General features: G+C 46.0%; 1 protein-coding gene across 2 annotated transcripts in view; it reads left to right on the top strand.

The window, feature by feature from the left end:
• The first annotated feature begins 328 nt into the window (after nt 1–328).
• BRINP2 (BMP/retinoic acid inducible neural specific 2) overlaps nt 329–18,649 on the top strand; it is a 258,789-nt gene continuing 240,468 nt past the window's right edge. The window contains exon 1 of one of the 2 annotated variants that reach the window (XM_083157259.1): nt 329–1,122. The gene's annotated coding sequence lies outside the window, so the exon portion shown is untranslated. Of the gene's footprint in view, nt 1,123–1,170; nt 1,271–18,649 lie in introns of those variants that run through there. The other variant, XM_083157260.1, reaches the window with a different exon arrangement.

The raw sequence follows: 18,649 nt of genomic DNA, 5'->3' as shown, positions 1-18,649 counted from the left end.
TACATTAAGGATCAGGGATGGAAGAACAATTGGTTTCAAACTCAAGCTACTTTAAGTGGAAATAAGAGACTTAATAGATTTGTAAATTCAGGCAGCTGCAGCCCTAACTCCCCCCTGCTGCAATTCTGTATGAGATATTGTTCAGCTACTGATGCTCCAGAAAGCAGCACTGAGTTGGTTAAAGCACAGAAGCCTGAAGTCATCCAATCAAGTGTCGCCCCAGGGAAGGGTTTAGCCAATCTCCGTGTGGCGGAGGAGTGCCTTGTGGTGCCATTGGCTGCAGAGAGACAGGCATGGAATGGGGGAAAGGAAGGGGGGAGAGAGTTTTCACACTGACTTGGTGCTGAACTGGTGCCTGTGAATCCTGCAGGTAACACATTGAGTATCTGGGAGAGAGAGAGAGACGGGGAAAGAGGGATACCAGGAATAAGGAGGAAGGGGGAGACATAGGGGGAAGGCACTGGTACATAAATTCCTATAAACACAGAAACAGACTAGCGCACATCACTGGCACATCATCTCCATGGCAAGACAATGGAAAGCAGACAGACCTTGATATATTGTAACAAAAAAAGAAAAAAAATATGAAGGATGTTCGGAGTGACCTTATAGAAAGATTGGATGCTGCGCTCCATAGATTGCACAAGATGATTGACATCTAAGCAGACACTGCACAGGACATGCAAATAAATCTACACAGTATATACACAGATCTTCTAGCTGGCAGCTGGCAGGGGGTGCCGAGGTGCTGTGCACATGATCCCCTGTCCCTAGGTGACTCTTGACCTGGAGATCCACCTTGCTCTCGGTCCCAAGGATTTCTGTGTTGTCTGGTTTATTTATTTATTTTTTGGGATATTTTGCTTTTCATGGACAAAAAAAGGGGGACAGAGACGAAGCGACTGATGAGCGGCTTCATCTGCAGTTCCTGAACTTTCAGTCTGGCATCTGGGAAACTAAAAAAAAAAAAAGGATCAAGGACCAGGCAGCTTCATACAGTCTACAACGCTGGATCCCTGTGTTTTTTTTGGGGGGTTGATGAAGGCTGAAGCTGCTGCTGCTGTGGACATTTGATTGGCAGTGGCAAGGTGGTGTGGGGACCCCTTTGATATTGCCCTTTGGGTAAGTTATTCTCATTATTTTTTATTACTTAAACGACTTAAAGCCTCGTAAGCTTGTTCTATTCACAGCTCAATATGATGCCAGACGATTGTGTGATCTTGGAAGCTGTAGGTTTTAGTCTAGAAGGAAGCGAGGATGCACAGCAAACGTAAGTGTTCATTGCTGGAAGTAAAAGTGGATAGTTACCGTCTCTAATACAAATGATTGTAGCAGTGATAACGGATGACACATGTACATATTTATTATTTATTATGTTGGTGCACCATAGTGTTATTCCTAGCATTGCAAATTCATTTTTTTGAAGGTATATATATCACAAGTGAAGGTATGCCCGTATTAGGTTGGTTGTTATTTTCTCATGGCTAGATGTGCAACTAAACCCTGAGAGGGTTAAACTGCTTTCCCTGCATTAATGCTGTTGGGCATCAGTCCATTGACCTGTTCCTTGCTAAAGAGACCCACAAGGCATTGCTCCATTAATCACTTTATCGCTGGGTTTTATGTTCTCAGTGCACTGCAGAAAATCTAATAACCCTCTTGAATAGAGGTTGTGTTACCCCATAGCTGGTAGAGTGGGCTGGCGGTGGAGAGTCTGGCTCCTGGAGCAGCACTGGGGTATTCTCAGACTGGTGAGATTGATCTTGGTAGCTCAGCTAGCAGGGCCATCAGCATCCGTCCTACTTGAATTTTAGATATAGGCAGGGTCTGGGGGAATGCAGTTCTCAGCTCGGCCAGAGCAACCAACCAAAGTCTACAGCTGCTCCAGCATCTCTAAGTACAGTTGTCAGTCACCGCGCTACATGGGAAGAGTCATTTTTGTTTTTCGGTAAATATTTTTAGTGCAACATAAGAAAATAAATAATCCCAGATATATGTATATATATATATAGAGAGAGAGAGAGAGAGAGAGATAGAGAGATAGAGAGAGAAGTGCACTGAAATGCAATACATATGTGAATAGACTGTTGCAAATGCAATGCTTGCAACACCTTGAAGAGGTTCTGCAGCAGTTACGGCTTATAGTAGACTTGGCCATTTATAATTGCTCAAATGTAGGAAATTAAACACCACCATTAGTCATCCTTTGCCTGTAAAGATTTTCGGAGCTGATTAGTTTGCGAACTCCAATACTGCCTGATGACAATATAACTCCAAGTTATATGTGATTAATTATTGCTGCTAATGTGGGTACTTAGCTCCATCGCTCCAAGTAAGTTTTCTAGATGTCTCTTCAATGTAGAGAGGTCTCCAGTGCAGCTTGCAAATGAATCTACTTCATTGGGGACAATGCAACTGCTCAAGGGATGACCATCCACCAGTGTCCAGCAGACATTGCTGGGAGATGTCGATGCCTTAAAGATGGGGAGAATGCAATCTTAGTACAGATACAAAAGTCCATCTCATATACTGTATATCCTCTCAAATGCCTGTATTTATATTAAATTAATACCTGTATTTCCTCCCAGCTCAAAGTCCCTCATGGCATTGCAGGCCATAGTGGAAAAAAAAATTGTATGAATGTAGGGATGAGTTAATGGTAGCCATGAATGACATCCTGTATGAAGCACAGCTGCGCTGTTACGCTCCTGCAAGCAAATTAGAGTTCCCCTCATGCCCTCTGGCCTAATAACAGGTTGTTTATGGAAAATTATAAAAGCACCAGGGCCCACTTAGATGCCGCAACTAAGTCCTGACGCGCAGAGGAGGGGTGGCTGATATTAACATACGGAGATTTAAAAGCTGAATACCATTATACAGTATATCATACAGCATGACAGCCTGCGTTTCATTTACTGATATCATTTCCTTTCCTGTTATTGTTTATTTTATAGAACCGGAAATGTCCATCTGCAGCATCACCCGAGTGCTGCTACCTGCTTAGTCTGTGTGTCTGAGTCCGGTCGGGCTGTTTCTTGCTTCATTATGCATAAGGATAGAGCTCTCACCCCCTCTCTCAGTGCCCACACAGCCTCCAAGTGGCGGACGGTGCCTGCATAGGGGCAGTGTAAGCACAAACGGTCCTAGCTTGTATCGATTGCATTAAAACAATGATGAATCTGCCAGACAAAAAAGCTCCATTTATCCAAAAAGCCAAGAGCAATGTGAAATGCAGAGCAGTCCCAGCTCTTCCTAGCAGCAGTTATTATACATCGGGTGTCACCAGTGTGACTTGGGAAAGTGATTGATTTTGGCCAATATGTTTTCACTAACCCTCGCATTTCCAGTAAAGGGCTGAACTATATGCCTGTGACATAATACAGCAGATTCATTCTGTTGCTGAGACCGTCTGAGAGCCTCTGTTCCTCAGTCAAGACTATGGCAGATAAACTGCGGTCAAAAGATGAACAAGCTCTGTAAAGTAGTTTTTTGGGGAGGGGGAACCTTCGGAGCACTGGGTTGATTAACTGCCCTGGCTTCAAATGTTTGTAAACAAAAACAGTTGTTAAAGATGAAATCTTTGCATCGTTTTTTTCGCTATCGAGCACTTTCACAAACCACCACCTAATAACCATTGCGTAGCACCCTAGAACGACATGCAATTAGCAACAATACACAAGATGGGAGATTTTTTTTTTTAGCAACAGATATGGTCATTACCTTCTACTTTCCCATTATTTTTGTCTTCACCCCCTAAGTTTGTCTCTGACCCAATTATCCTCTCTCTTTCCACCCACATCTGCACCTCTCATGTCCCCTGCCATAGTAGCAGACTGCATGCCTGTCAATGTGCATTTCCAGAACCACCTCTTTTGTCCCGTCAATGACATTGTGTGTGCCCCTGCGGCCTCTCTTTGCTTTTTGTCTAGGTGTGTTCTGTGATCATCACCAAGATTCCGTCCTCTAATCCTTTTCATTGACGTCTATCTGAGGGATGGGAGGATTTGTCAATTGATTGCCTTGTGGGATAAAATAAAACATCTTTTAATTAGAGATGAGCAAAGATGCGGCACAAATGTTGGGCAAATCAAAAAAGTCTTGGCAGAACATGTTTGAGGTTTAAAGTTCAGACGGAAGGGTCTTTGAATTCTGTATCTGCTTTGCCATTAGTGGTATTCCGCATGGTTTTTTTGATCCTGTATCCGAATTTAGCAGAATTTATAGTCTATCCATAGAGCAGGGACGATGACGGTACCAACTTATTCTCCATGGTATGGCTGGGGTATAAATGTGGAGCACTCTGGATGAAACTAAGTGATAAAGGAAGTTAGCGTGGAACAAACAATATTGGGGTGGTTCCATGTGGGACATTTAAAGCCAATTTTCTACAGGGGAACAAGCACATTTCTGGTGTAAAAGCAGAATGTGTTTACGCCAATGAAAAATTTTGAGAATTTTGCATTTAATCAGCATCTTGCATATGTTTTTGCATTTAATCAGCCACCTTTCCTCACAATGACGGCGATACGTCTCATGGGGGTGCTATATAAAAGGAAAGCAAGTTAGTGGAAACTTTTTTCCACTAAGAAAGTATACTGTATGTCCTACTTTATGTCAAAGTTCACATTTATTTCCCCTCTGCCTTAGGGAAATACGTAAGTATAATGTATTCTAGGCACACAGTATAATAACAATATATATTTATCATTATAACCATGTGTAGATGGTATAGTCTTGGGTGAAATTAGAATATTCTGCATGGGGAGGGGGTTGTTAGAATTTTTTATTTACCAATGGGGCAGATGTGTTAAGCCTGGAGAAGAGATAAGCTGGAGATAAAGTGAAAGGAAATAAAGCAGCAGCCAATGAACAGTGTTTGAAAATGATAGCTGGGAGTTGATTGGCTGGTGCTTTATCTCCTTTTACTTTATCTCCAGTTTATCTCTTCTCCAGGCTTAATACATCTGCCCCAATGTGACAAATGTAAAAGTTTGGAATCACCTTTTTGCAATCCAAGTTCATCGTATTTGTAATTTCAGTATTTTAAAAAGTTCCTCTTTGTCAATGATAAAAGATTGACTGCCTGGTGGTTGGTAAGTGATGTCCCCACCAGAACCGCTCAGGCTGCTTCCATAAGCGCAGACCCAATCTTAGTGGCATACACAAAATGATAGGATAGGCTAAGTAGGACCTTCTTTCCAAATTGCCATGTCCAAATTCTCCGCCAGCCTTAAAACTTTTAAACTCCTTATCTACCATCTGTCATATTCACACGCATCCTTCCCAGCTGTCCTAATTTAGGTGGGATGCAGTGGGCAGGCCGACAATAAAAAAGGTTGACAGTCAATCAGTCGAAGACTATTGGTCGACAGGCCATAGGTCAAAACCCATTAAAGGTTGACTTTCTTACAGTCAACCCTATAACCTATACCCATTTAGGCTGCCCTGAATTTAGGGGATTGTCCCTCCATCCCTACAGCCAGAACGTTAGTCATGACTGCTGTGAAATTGTCTCTACTGACCATTGTGAACGGGTGCCATATTGCCGCCAATGATGAGTGCAGCCAATCAAGAAAGTTTTTGGGAGAGGGTAGAAGGTGCAGGTAGCCAAAATATGCTGAAGTTCTAGTTACCTCCCTAGGGGGGCATAGAATGCCCCATGTGGAGTGACCATGCTCCTAACATAACATAATCATTGTCCAGTTGCTGGCGATATGAATGGTTTGCCATTAAGGCAAAAGTAGTGAGGTAGGCACATTGCTACACCCTAGCTACTGTGCCTCTAACTCTTGCCTCAGTTCTGCGCTCCTGACCCCCACTTTCCAATAGCAGTACCTCTGAAAAGCAGGGTTCCTTTTCTTCTGCATCTACTGTATATCTATTTCTTTTATCTTTTGTATCCATGTTTTATGTTTGCTATTCCCACCGTCTGGTGCTGTGGGGCACTGCGGCACAAACCAATAATAATAATAACATAAATAATTATATAAGCTACAGAGGCATGTGCCTAGGGCTTTGCTTTTCATTGAGCACTAAAGAAATAGTTACAATTTTATTATCTTTCCTTTTCTTGCTACTTGGCCAGCTGCTCACTTCGGATTATACCATAGAATGTGCAATGTTGAGCAATGATGTATGTATGACTATCCAGAAAGCATGGTTACTGATTTAGGGGTAGATGTATGAAGCAGTGATAAGGGAGGAGAAGTGAGCCAGAGGAGAAGAGGTCCATAACAACCAATCAGCTGCTCTGTATATATTATATTATGCAAATTACAGATGTTACTTCAGTGCTGATTGGTTGCCATGTGCCACTTCTCCACTGCCTCACTTCTCCTCCCTTATCACTGCTTCATACGTAGGGTTGCCACCTCTTTAGGATTTCCTGGATTTCTCCCTGAATTGGTGGCAACCCTCCAGGACATTTTTGCAGTCTCCCGGATTTTGGGATTCTCCCGAAATCCAGATGACTTTGAAAGCCTCCACAGCCTCCCAACTGAGTGTGCACACTGTCAGTGGCATAGGGAGGGTGGTTCCAGCGGAGTGGGAGCTCTGGGTGCCAGAAAGGCCACAGGGCATGCACAGTGTGTCTCCAGCACTTGCGAGTCTGCCTCCAGAAATATTTAGACTGAGCCGCGGGAGAGGAGAGGACGGAGGAGCACTGTGCAGCTAAAAGCTTAGGATGCTGCAGCAGCGCTTCCTCAGAAACTGAGCCTCAGAGTAGAGATATGCTGGCATCTACTGTGTATCAGTCCCAGGGCAGAGCCGTCTGTGCTGTCAGATGAGGAAATGGTGAGGCCAGTGTGGAGGGGGGGGATTTGTGTGTTTGGACGGTCAGTCTTTGGGGCAGATATGCATGAGAGAAGTGAGGGGGTGGGGGAGATTGCTGTGAAGTAGTTGTCACTGGTGTCAGGGTGAGGGGAGGATGTATGAGGTTTCTCTGTGTAGGAGTTGTCAGTAGGGAAAATGTGTTATTAAATGCAACAATAGGGACTTCAATACATGTCTGTATTAGAGGCCACGCCTACTTTTCTGAAGAGGTCATGCCTATTTTACAAAGCCACGCCCACTTTTCAGGGAGCGCACGCGCACATGATGGTGTGTGTGTGTGTGTGTGTGTGTGGGGGGGGGGGGGGGTTGTCTCCAGTTATCAAAGCACTTGTAATTAAGCACTTAGGGTCTGATTCATACCTGTTCACTAGGTTGAGTATGTTCACACCCTAGCAAACAGGTAAACGCCAGCCGCCAGCCAAAAAAACACTCCCCTCCACGCAAATCCCTGCATTTGCATGTGAGGTAATATGTACGTTTATACATCCCCTCGCACACGGGCGAAAAATCCTTCAATGGCCGCAGAACATGGAATTATTAAATATTTTTTTTCATTTGTAGGTAAAAGTCAGTCTAAACTGTGATGTCAGCCGTCCACCCCAACCAGGGGCGCCCATAAAATATTGGGTGTTCCCTACTTCAGCCCCCTGCCCGCCCCCTTCCCTCCCCTGGCAGAATGAATACCTCGGCGAGTGTGATACTCGCCAGATGCGTTTACACATGTGCATTTTTGCCCATGTGCAGACCCCCACCATCAAAGACGGGACCACATTCGGCCCCTTAGGGTGCGATGTGGGTGCTTTGTAAGTTTTTCCTCACAAATACACATTTGCTTTTATTACGATCTCTCGTCACAAAAGGCATTGTGATATAGGGAGTGTGGAAAATGCCCCATTTCATCAAATTAGCCCTTCTCACCCTTGCAACTCGGCCATTAAATACCCAGTGTCCACAGGCGCACCTGCCTCATAGAGCTTCAGTATCACGTACACCCATCGTAGAGGTAGCAGCCTGAGGTATATAGAGATTGAGGTAAATATATGACCGTGTCTTTAAGTAAGGGACTTATGCTGTTATCTGTTTCAGCGCCATAGGGGTCAGCGTTCTATTGCATTGTAAATCACTGCAGGCCCCATCGAGATTAAAAGTGTATCCTCTAGCAATAAGATATATACGATGTTTGTTTTCGCCCTCTGCCTAACCTTGTGATTTCATGAAGTGCTTACCTCTCTGCTACACCTTTACAGTATTGGCAGATGCTCCATTTATACGTAGGAACATTTTCAGACTCGTAAAACAAAAGTGCCTTTTTCATACATTAACGCTACCACCTGGCTCGTGTTCGCACGAACAGATTACCCTGTGAAATGTGGAAGCCTGAACTGGCTCTGCCATTTACCTCAGGTACAAAGGAGACCTTCCGCTGCTTAATCTGTTCAACTACTTGTTTTGTTTTAAAGAGATAACAATATATCACGCCGCTGCATCGAGATATTAAATAAGCAAGCTTTTTTAATGGAAATGGACACTTTTAAGATGTCTCAGCTCTGTATTTTAGCTTTGTTTCAATGATGTATGTAGGGATATGATTGAATATTAAGCCATTTATCTGCCGCTTGTCTATTTTCTAGAAGTGCGTCCTGCTGCATCTTAAATGCTGCTTTAATAAAAGGGCACCTTTCTTTTCAGACTTATCATACATACTGTATGTGATTTGGCCCGTGGTTGCGTATGAGTGATAGAATGTCAAAACTATTTGTACAGTTCACGTCCACTGTACTACTACATGAGAATGAAAAGCTCTATTATACATTCCGTGCATGTCATAACAATTTGGCTTACTAGAAAGATGATCCAGAGGTTGGTCAGTGCATGTTGCCATATTTTTGTAAGTCCATTTTACATCACTATTTACCAATTTGCACCAGTAAAAAAATTGCTCTACACTGCAATATTTTTCAGTCATGGTAAATATGCAGAGCTAATGACTATTTAAAAGGCCTGTGCAGATACTTACAGCTTCCCATCTATCCTGATTATAAGTATTTAGATACATTTGTCTATGCCCAGGCAGTGGCAGAACTTGTTGGAGGTGAGCCCAGTTGCAAAAATATAATATGGTCATCCCTACTCCACCGCAAGCTAATTTCACAACATTCCACACGGCAGTGGGTGACAGGGAGAGGCAGACTGTGACATGGAAAAACTGTGGGTGACCAGCAGATTGTCCCAGGGGTAGAAGTGGGCCCCTTAGTCATCAGAGGCCTTGGTGCACTGCACTTGCTTCTGACAGGGGAAGTAGCCGGATATTCAATGCCGCCGTTTCTGACAGCATTGAAGGTGGATTTCAACAAAACAGATTTAAAACAGGTCAGTTGTGTTTTGTCTTAAACAGTCGTGGATTGTCAAATTCACGGCCGTCTCTCGACAATCCAAGGCCGTTTTTGCCGACACGCCCAGTTTTCAACAATCGACAGACGCAACATCGAATTCCACCTGTCGAGTCTCTGTCGAGCTAGGCAAAATCAGGCCAGGATTTTGACTGTCGGAACGTTCCAACAGTCGGAATCCAAGATTGAATGGGTGTGGTATAACACACCGACAGTCGGGATTCCGACAGTCATTACTCCGGCATCGGAATCCCGACTGCACAGCGGGGGGAGCGCAATGAAGCCCCTTGCGGGCTTGCTGCGCTCACTACGCTGCAGGCACGGTGGTGAGCTGCGCTCGCCACCTATTTTATTCTCCTTCTATGGGGGTCATGGGTCCCCACGAGGGAGCAGTCGGGATTCTGATGTCTGAGTAATGACTGACTGTCGGGGAGCCGTCCGGTACCCGATTAAATACCTCCCTTTGTATTTAAGGTGTGTGCATATTGATTACAAATTTCACTAGCTCTCTCTCTCTCTCTCTCTCTCTCTCTCTCTCTCTATATATATATATATATATATATATATATACATACACAGAGAGTGTGTGTGTGTGTGTGTGTGCGTGTGTGCGTGTGTGCGTGAGAAAGAGAAAGAGAGAGATCTGTTAGAAGGAACTGCAGTCGTTATAGCAAAAACAAGCCCTTGGGGGCGTGGCCTGACCTTGGAAGGAACAGGACGTGTGGATCTTGAGCTCCTGCTCTGGGCCTTCCACATCCATCCCAATCCAGAGCCCTCAACACCCATCCAGCCCCAGAAAGACCCCCTACAGCTTGGGGACCACAGGAGAAAGGTGTGGGAACGGCCGCGGAGTCGGGGGACCTTTATGTGAGGTCCCTGCGGATTGCGGCCTAGTACCCCCTAGGAGCCGGGGCCTCGATTTCTTCTGCCGCCCGCCGGGGACGAATCCAGCCCAGAAATATCTCCCACAGCGCCAGGCTACCCTGAACAGCCTCTTGGAGAGCTCCCCCCAACCCATCTCAGCCTGCTGGAAGCTCGGCAGCCCCGCATCTAAGGTAAGGGGAGCCGCCGGGTGTATCAGAGCCTGTGTCGCGGCCGCCATCTTGGAGGTGGCGCGGCACGACAGGGCTTAGCCAACGGCCCCCGCAAAGTTCAGCGGACCCGCGGACCCCCACCACCTAAACTCCCCCTGCACAGCGGCGCATAGCCGCAGGTTAATACCTCCGCTGGGAGGGCGGAGGGGTCCCCCAGACTCTGGCAGCTCCCGAATCGCGGCCGCCATATTGAAGGTGGCGGCCGCGTTTATCTGTGAATTAAAGGATGTGCCAGCGGGGAGAAGTGGTTTAACTGCTTCCCCCCCCCCCCTTTTTTTTTTTTTCCTCTCTTCCCTACACATAGGGGATACCCCCCAGAGCCCAGTACTGGCCTATCACCCCGCTGCCCTAAGGCCCAGGTAGCGGACGCCATATTGGCAGTGGCACACACAGAGGAGTGGCACCCCACAGCACAAAAGCATCCCCCCGCCTACTGGGCACATGTAAGGTCTGCTGGCCCCCTGCACTAGCCCCCCAGAAAGTACATTGGGCCCTTCTCTGCATCAGCTCCGACGTGAGACCAGTGAGTGCCCTTCATTGCACAGATACATAAGGACGTCATTAACCCTCTTTGCACCTGATCATCTGGGGCTATATAATAATTAAAGTCTGCCTTTCATCATAAGGGACTCAATATACAGATAAAGAGTGGCCACACGTGAACTGCTGTGGGGAAATATTTGAAAAGCTGAAAGGGCCCTTTCCCTTCCCCGGATGTTTAATCCTTTTATGGCACTCAGACTGCACGGACTTATCATGATATTTTGAGTGTGTCAGATATCCCGCCTGGTCCGGTTCTGTCCCTCAGTACCAACTCTAAAAGAACCCTTAGCCTCCTGCCCCCCCCCCCCCGGGAGAATTCAACATAGCCGTTAAGTGACTGCCCTCCGATTCGCTTAACCCTGACTTGAAATGTCACACAAAAACAAAAAAGCTCCGCAAGCAGCCGGTAATTTCTTCGGCTCCAAAGCCAAGAATGTACCTAGCCCCTCACAGCTCGCAGACTCCCCAACCCGTCAGGAGCTAACGGATACTGCTATTGACCCTCATACCCAAGCGGTAATGACAGGGCTCCTCGAGGGCGTACAAAATGCATTCAAACAGGAACTGGCCAAGGCAGTTGCAGAGTTTCGCACCGACTTAGCAGCCATTGGCAACAGAACCGATGCATTAGAGTCCAAAACAGACGACATCTGCCGGTCTCAACTACGCATGGACAAAGAACTTTCCAGACTTCACGAGGAATTGGAGACCCTCAAGGAGCGTCAAGAGGACCAGGAAAATCGGTCCCGCCGCAATAACCTGCGCATCCGTAACGTAGCGGAGTCCATTCAAGGGTCTGCCCTACCGGCCTTCCTCAAATCTCTGTTTCAGCACATCATTCCAGCTCTATCGGATGCGGATTGCTTATTGGACAGAGCGCACAGGGCTCTTCGCTCAAAACCTCCCTCTTCCCAACCCCCGAGGGATGTCATTATCCGCTTTCATTACTATCAGACGAAGGAGAAAATCCTAGCAGCTACCAGGGATTCCGAGCACATACAATTTCAAGAGATGCAGCTGCAAATTTTTCAGGATTTGGCCCCCTCAACTATCCAGAAAAGGCGTGATCTCCAACCAATAACCAGAATCCTTCGTCAACACAACATCCGCTATAGGTGGGGTTTTCCGTTCATGCTCCATGTCTCAGCTAATAACACACTACACAATATCAAAACCCTGGCCCAAGGACAGGAGCTGTTATCCAAGTTGGATCTTCTTCCGTCTCCTCCGGTGGAAGCAGCGTCGCCGCCAAGATCCCGTCGTCAGTCTCCTACTCCACCTGAATGGACAAGGGTTTCCCGACTTCGAGTGGAAAACAAAGAACCGAACTGAACTGAACTGTCTTGTTAGCTGATGTCACTTAGGTTCCTGTTGAGCCGACCTAAAATGGGTGAGATTTATCCATGTTGTTGAATGTCTTCGGACTGTTACTGCATGCCCTTCACCAGGGCATTTTCTCTCGCTATTTTCCTTGTAGTTTTAGCAATAGTTAATATGTTGATTGTAGGTAATTACAGCTTACACGAACTCCCCCCCCGAAAGGGACAGAACTGGCCTAGGCGGACCTGATTCCAGTTCCACCTCGCCGTCTTACCACCCCCCCAACACTCCCTATCTGTAGTAGTTCATAATGTATGTTGATTCATTGTATTTTGTAGCGGTTCCCCTTGGGGACCCTCTTTACCAGGGATTTCGCCCTCACGGGCTTTTCTTTACTCTCTTTTCTTTAGTCAGTCCCCAATCTGTGGGGCGTCCTCTCCCTTCCCCCTTCCTCCTCCATTCCCTTGGCCTCTTGCTCCCCCTCCTCCCACCCTGGGGTTGGTATTCATCCCCCTCACAAGGCTCCTCCATAGCGTTGTACACACACACCTATCCATGGCCCTAAAAATTTTATCAGTAAATGTTAATGGTCTAAATGCCCCTAGGAAACGTACTATCCTGCTAGAAGCTTGTAGGAGGGAAGGGGCATCCATTGTGTTCTTACAGGAAACACACTTTACAGGCAGGCATCCTCAACTGAAGGGTCGCTCGTTCCCAATTAATTTTTTTGCATCAGCAGATTGTAAAAAGCGCGGTGTGGCCATCCTAATCCGCAGCGATGTCCCCTTCACTCCTACCAAGACAATTGCGGACTCGGAGGGCAGATTTCTTATAGTGATTGGAAAGCTCAGATCCTCGACCGTGACCTTAGTCTCCCTGTACGCACCCAATCAAGACCAATCGCAGTTCTTTGACACCTTCTTTAAGAGACTGGACAAAGTGGCGCAGGGACACATCATCATAGGCGGGGACTTTAACACAGTTATAGATCCGATGTTAGACAAATCCCCCTTGGCCCCCCTTCCACGCACAACAGATACCCCTAGAGCCACACGCACCCTTATAGCCGCCATGAAACATTATGGAATATGTGATTCTTGGCGTCTGAAATACCCACACTCAAGAGATTATACCCATTTTTCGGCCCCTCACCAACAATACTCCAGAATCGATATGTTACTCATCTCCTCCTCCCTCACTTCACACGTTAAGGGAGCGGGCATTACTCCATTCCCCTGGACAGACCACGCCGGGACCATCATGGACCTTGATCTCTATGATCGGCCACCCAGTACCAGAAGATGGAGGTTAGACAACTCCATCTTGGACCACCCCTCCTCTTTGAAGGAGGTTAAAGCTGCCATCACTAACTATTTTAAGGAGAATCCCACATCCGACACATCTCCTGGCATTGTCTGGGAGGCTCATAAAGCAACAATTAGGGGCGTCCTTATATCTAGGGTGGCCTCGGTCCGGAAAAAATGGGCCTCCCAGATACAGGAGTTAGAAGCAAAGCTAGCTACCCTACTGGAGCATCATAAAAGCGCACCTACCTCTAGCCTGCTATCCCAAATTGAAAAGATCAGGGGCCAGTTGAATACTCTGCTAGCTCACCGGGCAGCCAAAATCCTTCTAAAGCTTGGGCAACGCTTTTATGACAAAGCAGACAAGGCTGACACCCTACTAGCCAACAAACTTAGAAGGCAGCAGGCCTCTAGGCTGGTTGAAAAAATACACTCTCCAACTTTAGGATCCTGCACGTTTGATCCGATAGAAATAGCCAGGGAATTCCAACATTTCTATAATTCCTTATACAATTTAAAAAATCTCCCCGTCCCGCCCGCTTCCGTTAACGAAGAAACGATCTCCTACCTTGCAGATATCCCCCTCCCGATCCTCTCGGAGGCCCAACTGGCCACCCTAAACGTAGAGATTACAGAAGAAGAGGTGGTAGCGGCAATCAGGTCAATGCGTTCGTCGGCAGCACCGGGCCCTGACGGGTTTTCAGCCATTTATTATAAGCGCTTTGCAAAAGAATTAGCCCCCCACTTAGTGGTTCTGTTTAACAACATACTGGAGGGTGCTTCTTTCCCCCCCGAGACAGCCCTGGCGGATATAGTGGTGATCCCGAAAGAGGGCAGAGACCCGACCAATTGCGCAAATTACAGGCCGATTTCACTTTTGAACATTGACCTGAAGATTTACGCAAAAATTCTTGCCGGACGTCTGGCCCCTCTGCTTCAAACCCTTGTCCATCCGGACCAGGTGGGATTTATTCCTGGGCGCCAGGCGTCGGACAACACAAGGCGAGCGATTGACCTTATCCATATAATTCAGAAGCGGAAAAACCCTGCCTTGCTCCTGGCATTAGATGCGGAGAAGGCATTCGATCGCATATCGTGGTCTTTTGCCTTTGCAGTGTTGGAAAGGATGGGTATCTCTGGACCCTTCTTAGAGGGGATTAAGGCCCTATATCGCACTCCTTCCGCCCGGGTTGTTGTAAACGGGGCAAGGTCAGTACCCTTTAATATAACCAATGGCACCCGCCAGGGCTGCCCCCTCTCTCCATTAATCTTTGCTTTGGTCATGGAGCCTTTGGCGGCGAGGATACGCAATAACACGTCTATCCAGGGCATTAAAGTAGGCTCCGCGGAGCATAAAATAGCACTTTATGCGGATGATGTGCTCTTGACCCTCGCCAGTCCAGCGAGCTCTATCCCCCATTTACTATCAGAGATCCAACAATACTCCCACCTTTCCGATTATAAAATAAATGTGGGGAAAACCGAAGTTCTCGACTTCCATGTACCCGGACCCCTTAAAACTGAGTTGATGAATATGCTGCCCTGTAATTGGAATGGGAAAAAAGTTAAATATTTAGGCATCTATTTAACACATCATCACCACCAACTCTTTCAAGCCAACTTCCCGAGACTGTTAGACAGGATTAAATCAGACCTCTCCACTTGGTCCTCCCACTTAATCTCCTGGATAGGCAGAATACACTCTGTTAAAATGAATATTCTCCCACGCCTGTTGTATCTTTTTCAGACCTTGCCCATATATGTCCCGATTTATGTTTTTAAGTTCCTACAACACCAGTCATCCCAATTCATATGGGACAAGAAACGCCCCCGTATTAGACTAAAACTACTGCAGAGGCCCTCATGCCGGGGTGGCCTGGGGATACCCGATTTCAAGAGATATTATTACGCATCACAGTTGTCCCAGATCGTTCAATGGTGCAACCCCTGGGGTGCGAGTAAAGTCTGGGTGAACATAGAAACGGGAGACCTGGGCTTGAATACTCTGTCCTCACTGCTGTGGCTACCTAGAGCTAAACGTCCACGCACTACAATGTCGCACCCGGTGGTGTCACGTGCTTTGGCGGTCTGGGACAGACTGAATAAATTATACAACCTAGCCCCGCCTCCCTCTCCATTGATACCTTTATTCCATAACCCCGCGTTTCCCCCGGGCATGGGATGCTCCTCCTTGTCCAGCTGGCTCAAAGAGGGCATTTATTATTTAAACGATATATTGGACAAAGCATCCTTCCCCCAGTTCTCCGAAGTCAGAGATGGCACGTCAATTCCCAACATAGATTTTTTTCGTTTTCTCCAGATTCGCCACTTCCACTCCAAAGTGGTATCTACGCTAATGGCTAGGCCCCTAACCTCCGCTGAACATATTTGTTGGAGACGTGACTCATCTAAAGGTCTAATCTCGGCACTATACTCACTGCTAGACCCCCTTGCAGCCTCATCCCGGACTCCTCATGAAAAGGCGTGGGAGCGTGACATAGGTCTTTCTCTAGATGAGGAAGATTGGGAAGAAATACGCGATAATGCCGCGTCTAGTTCCATTTGTGTCAAAATAAAGGAAAATACATATAAATTGCTATACCGCTGGTACTATGTCCCCTCTAGGCTGCATAAGATAATCCCCGAGGTATCTGACAGATGTTGGAGGGGTTGCCCTTCTGAAGGTGATTTCCTCCACATTTGGTGGACTTGCCCCCATATCTCGAACATCTGGGGAGAAGTAATAGACTTACTCACAGGTTTGCTAGGAGTTTCGGTGCCCAGAGATCCCAGATACTTCCTCCTCCCGTTGAAACCCCCTGGGCTTACCCAACACCAACACAAGTTACTAAGGCACATATCCTCGGCGATGACGTGCCAAATTGCGGCTGATTGGAAAAAACCTACCCCAGCTCCATTACAGGCAATTCTCACACGGGTGTGGTATGTCTATAAAATGGAATACATTACTGCAATTCTGCGCCACTCACTTAAGTCCTTCCATAAGGTGTGGGACCCGTGGCTCTCACAGCAAGACGTACCACCCCCGTTTGATCCAGGTTAATGAAGGCCATCAATCCCCCCCCCCCATTCTTTTCCCTACCGTCTATCTTTCTCCTCATCCCTCCTCTCTCCCCTTCCCATCCCTGTGGTCTCACCACGCCCTCCCCTCTTCTTCTTTCTAAGTTAAATACAGAAAACTTGGCAAATTGTGATACACGATATCTTGAGAGCTTGTAAAAACAGCTGGTCTGTATAGCCTGTTTATCCCTGTATTTGCTCAATAAAATTGTTTAAAAAAAAAAAAAAAAAACAAGCCCTTGGATGACTGTACAATGATACAGAAAGACGCAATCAAGATCAGATTGGAGATTCATTAAAGAGTTTTGCAGTAGCCAATTATAAGGAAGTGTGTTGGGAAAACATGAAAGGGGATGGGTAATGGTGTTGCAGACAACATGAAAAGGAAGAAAGGGAGTGCAGAGAAGAGTACACCAAAAGGTCAGCTCTACGAGAAGTCTCTAGGAACACACAAATGGAGTGGATGTCTCGTAATTTCATGAGCGTGGGACCCATATTTTATCCAATGATCTGTAAGAGTTTGTAATATTATTTAGTACTAGCCATGTACTACTTAGCGAAGATCCTGGTAATAGAGCATGGGATAGAGATGAAGACTTGGAAACTTTTGAGAATATGAAGCTGTAGACATCTAGCCAGAGATGTTTGGTAAATCCACCAATTGTCCTGACTTTTATGGGATAGTCCCCTTTTTTTGTGACTGTCCCGCTGTCCCATTCGTGGGCAGCCATATTCAACAGTGGGGGTGGGGCAATTGAGAGACCCCGTGTCACTCGCCGTGTCATGTGAATAGATGCTATGTGCAAGTGATGGGCATGCTCCCTAATCCTAATCCATTTTTTTTTTAGAATGTTGGGAGGTAAGCAGATGTGGAGAAAATAGTCATCCAACGCTGACCTGAACATACACATCTTATCGCTAACTCAGGATCGTGAATTTAAATTTTTTTATATATATTATCATCGTTATTACCCTACTGCATATAATTTTTTTGGGACACATACAGCTCTGCCCTAAAAAATAGAGACCACAAGGATACAACTTTGCATTATTTTAGCGCACTGCCCGGCTTTACACGAGAGCAATTTTGACTTTTACGGTGATAGGCTTCTTTAACCAAGGTTATACACGATTACTTGGAGCAAAACAAATCATTTTTCAAGTAAAGGAAATAGGAATGGAAAAAAAGGGGAAAAACTTCAATTTTGTATCGGTAAACAGAGTTTACATCAATTTCTCCAGAGAATACAGATAATACATTTCATTCACTATATAGTATGAAATAAAGTCCATTGTTGTGATATATCTTTAATGGTTAAGGCAGCGTTCGCCAAGAAAGCGCTCAGATAGATATTTTCTTTTTTTGCTTCACTAAAATCGTCACTGCTCAGCTCCTTTTTATCTTTTTTTGTCTTCCTCTACAGCATTGAGCAGCGGATCTCGTAGAACGAGCCCGACTTCACAAGCAGTCGGGCTCACTCTGCTGAGAACGGCTGTGAATTGCCAAGCTCTCGGCCGCAGCTCGACTATTCCTGGCCACTTCTCATGGCCGCGCCCCCTTCTCGTCCCGTGGCAGGCGGGATATTGAATCCCGCCTGCTTGTTCTCGAAGCTTGTCCTTCAGCCGCTGCCCGTCCCTGCGCCCCGTCCCTGCATGCGGCAACCCGGCTTGTCATAAGCCGGCACCGCAGGCTTTAACCCCTTCCTGACACAGCCAGTTTTTGCCTTCCTGACAGAGCCCTTTTTTTCAAATCTGACATGTATCACTTAAGTGGGGATAACTTTTTTTTGCTTTTACTTATCCCAGTGATTTTGAGATTGTTTTCTCGTGACACATTGTACTTCAAATTAGTGGTAAATTTGGGTCGATACAGTCTGTGTTTTTTTGTGAAAAATACCAAAATGTCGTAAAAAAATGGAAAATTTAGCAATTTGCTAAATGTTAAATTTTCTGCTTGTGAGACAAATAATCATACCACTCAAAATAGTTAATAACTAACATAGACCATATGTCTACTTTATGTTTCCATCATTATTTCAACTTCCTTTTAATTTTTTTGGACACTAGGAGGCTTACAATATGAATA

Source organism: Crinia signifera, chromosome 8, assembly GCF_055691185.1.
Source record: "Crinia signifera chromosome 8, ASM5569118v1, whole genome shotgun sequence".
Lineage (NCBI taxonomy): Eukaryota > Metazoa > Chordata > Amphibia > Anura > Myobatrachidae > Crinia > Crinia signifera.
This window is presented reverse-complemented; position numbering and strand designations above follow the sequence as displayed.